The 3,322-nt window shown below is 35.2% G+C and overlaps 1 non-coding gene across 1 annotated transcript; it reads left to right on the top strand.

Moving 5' to 3' along the window:
• The first annotated feature begins 3,170 nt into the window (after positions 1–3,170).
• Positions 3,171–3,242, top strand: TRNAN-GUU. The gene has a single exon. It is a non-coding gene; the product is annotated as a tRNA-Asn (tRNA).
• Positions 3,243–3,322: the final 80 nt, after the last annotated feature.

Raw genomic sequence — 3,322 nt, 5'->3', positions numbered from 1 at the left:
TACCTCTACCCTATCTATTATCATTTCAACGATCAACTTCCCCCATAATGATATCTATACTACCTAATATCGTCATGATATCAGCCAATTTCATTTTTTTAACTAGTTGAGGAAGAATTTGCAAATTAATAAAACCGGGTGGACGGATTTTCCATCTCCAGGGAAAAAGGCTATCATCTCCTACTAGATAAATCCCTAATTCACCTTTTGGGGCTTCCACTCTTACATAAAGCTCTTGCCTTGACAATTCAAAATTGGGGGAAGGTTTTTTACCAAGAAATTTATACTCAAAATCATTCCATTCAGAATTCTTTTCTTTCTTAAAGCGTCGGACTTCTAAATTCTCATAAGGTCCTCCAGGAATTTTTTCTATAGCTTGTTGAATTATTTTGATGGATTCGCTCATTTCACCAACTCGTACTAAATAGCGAGCTAATGAATCGCCTTCTTTTTGCCATTGGACTTTCCAATCAAATTGGTTGTAAGACTCATAAGGATCCACTTTACGAAGATCCCATTGTATTCCAGAAGCTCGTAACATAGGTCCCGATAAGCCCCAATTTACTGCTTCTTCTCCGCTAATAAAACCTACTCCTTCAACTCGCTCTAAAAAAATGGGATTCTGTGTAATAAGTTGTTGATATTCAACAACTCCGCGTAAAAAATAATCACAGAAATCTAAACATTTATCGATCCATCCATAAGGTAGATCGGCGGCTACTCCTCCGATGCGGAAGTAATTGTGCATCATTCGCATACCTGTAGCAGCTTCAAATAGATCATATATTAATTCTCTCTCTCTAAAAATGTAAAAAAGGAGTCTGTCGCCGAGATCCGCCATAAAAGGTCCAAGCCATAGCAAGTGAGAAGCTATACGGCTTAACTCTAACATAATTACCCTAATATAGCTGGCTCTTTGTGGTATTTGAATATTCTCCAAGAATTCTGGTGCATTTACTGTTATTGCTTCTGTAAACATAGTAGCTAAATAATCCCACCTTGTTACATAAGGTAAGTATTGTATAATCGTTCGGTTTTCCGCGATTTTTTCCATTCCTCTGTGTAAATACCCTAATATGGGTTCACAATCAATAACATCCTCACCATCAAGAGTAACGATCAGTCGAAGAACACCATGCATTGATGGGTGTTGAGGGCCCATATTGACTATCATGAGATCTTTTTTTGTAAGCGGTAGACTCATATCCTTTCTTCCTTAATTCATTATTCCATGAAAATGGATTATTCCATGAATTCCTCAAAGTGAGGCTCATCAAAATGAAAAATCTAAGACTACTATAAAGACTACTAAAAAAATAATAAAACAAGAAAAAAATTTGAAGGATTAAATTACTGCTCCCGAATATTCAACTGACCGATTAATTTCTTATAACGTACTCTATTTTTCTTTGCCAAATAAGCCAGCAAACGTCGACGTTTTCCCAAAAGTCTTCGTAGACCTCTTTCCGATGAAAAATCTTTTTTGTGTAATTCCAAATGTGAAGCAAGTCTCCGTATCTTATTGGTGAAACTGAATACTTGAAATTCAACAGAACCCCTGTTTTCTTCTTTTTCTTCTTTAACCATAAATCCTAAAATTTTTCTACCTCCTTTCTTTTTCATGTATTTTTCTGATCAGGAAAAATAAAAAATTATGTCAGTTATTTTGAAGTTATTCTAATCTCGTACACACACAAATTTGCAATTATTCATCTACTACTGGAATTTGGATTTTTTTTATCGATGCAAATTGGATTTGGATAGAAGGGTACATTCTTTCTACTATTTTAGATAGAAGAAATGTTTCTTCTATCTAAATATAGTAGAAAGAATTTTGCTGATTTATTTATTGCTATATGCAATTTATGGAATTGATACACCATTTAATTGATATCATTTAGCAAAATGAAACACAGCATAGGCATCCATCTTTTGGCTCGAGAATTTCACGGGATAGAGATATGGTATAAGAAATAGACTATTAAGTAACTCTAAATGAATTGTGGATACATCTGTATCCTTAACATACTGAAACGATTGCCATTATTCGTATCAAACCAATAGCGATTCATACAAGCTAAATCTTCTAATCAATGGTGGGCCAATAATGAATTTTTTTGCATATGTATTAAGACGCTTGGCCTGATTTCGAAATTGTCCAGAGTTTTATATGTTGTTTTCATTGCAAAATGATGGGTCTCCTTCCATAACTTTCCAATTACGAGTACGAGAATTGAAAGACATAAATATTCTAAATTCTCTACGGCGTCTAGTAGATAGATAGAATATTTTCAGGAACAAGAAAATCAGAAGAATCTTTCTCTCTATTCACTATCATTCCGCGTCTTCGACTTCTATTAGTTTCTTTTCTTCTTTAATGCAATAGCTATAGTTTGATATAAGAATCCATTTCTCAAAGTAATGGAAACCATTCTCTTATAGGAAATGGTTCGAAAATCGCTATTCCACCTTTTAGGTATCGTGAAAAGTGATACCTGTGAAGATCGTGCATTTCAGTCAAATTCAGATCCGTTTTTCGAGTCCATGATATAATATAACCAAATTGGATAGATCTTCCACCTGTTTAGCTAAGAAAGAATAGATACAGAGGTGGATAATAGATCGATATGAAGATCATGAGCTGCCCCATAATGAAACCGCCAGTAGTCGCAAATATCTCCTTCTTCCCTAATCCAAGATTGGAGAAAGAAGATCTAAGAGGGACCTATGGAGAATGTAGTCAGAAATCCATAATAGAGTCTGACCACAACGACCGAATTAATTATCCTCATCGAGAAACTTAGACTACTAAATAGAAAAGATTTGAAAATCATGGCATGGGTCTCCTTTTTTTCTTTCTTTAGAGTTTTCTATATGCACAATTTCTCGATGTTTCGATGAGAATTTCTTGACTTTCCATATATAGAAAGAGATAGACTATAAATGACATCTCTTATGTCAATAAGACCAAAGGGATGGATATTAAATGATAGGAAGTGCTAGGAAGTGAAATAGAATGAAATAGAGCCACTTTGGGCTTCCCTATGAAATGAGGCATGGAACGGAGCCACTACGAAGAAATTATGGGAGTTACGAAAGAAGCTTCGGACTCATATTGTTCATGGGTTGAGAGCGGGAGTTGAACTCTAGGAGGTCGAATCCCCCCTTGTTCCTCAGTAGCTCAGTGGTAGAGCGGTCGGCTGTTAACTGACTGGTCGTAGGTTCGAATCCTACTTGGGGAGATTTTATTCATTCTTTAATGTAAGAATTTTAATGTAAGAATAAAGAATTGAATTAAAGGGCTTGCTTTGACCCTTAGGAG

The sequence above is a fragment of the Hordeum vulgare genome, unplaced genomic scaffold (assembly GCF_904849725.1).
Source record: "Hordeum vulgare subsp. vulgare unplaced genomic scaffold, MorexV3_pseudomolecules_assembly, whole genome shotgun sequence".
Classification (NCBI taxonomy): domain Eukaryota; kingdom Viridiplantae; phylum Streptophyta; class Magnoliopsida; order Poales; family Poaceae; genus Hordeum; species Hordeum vulgare.
The sequence above is the reverse complement of the archived record's forward strand: the minus strand, read 5'-3'. Positions and strand labels throughout refer to the sequence as shown.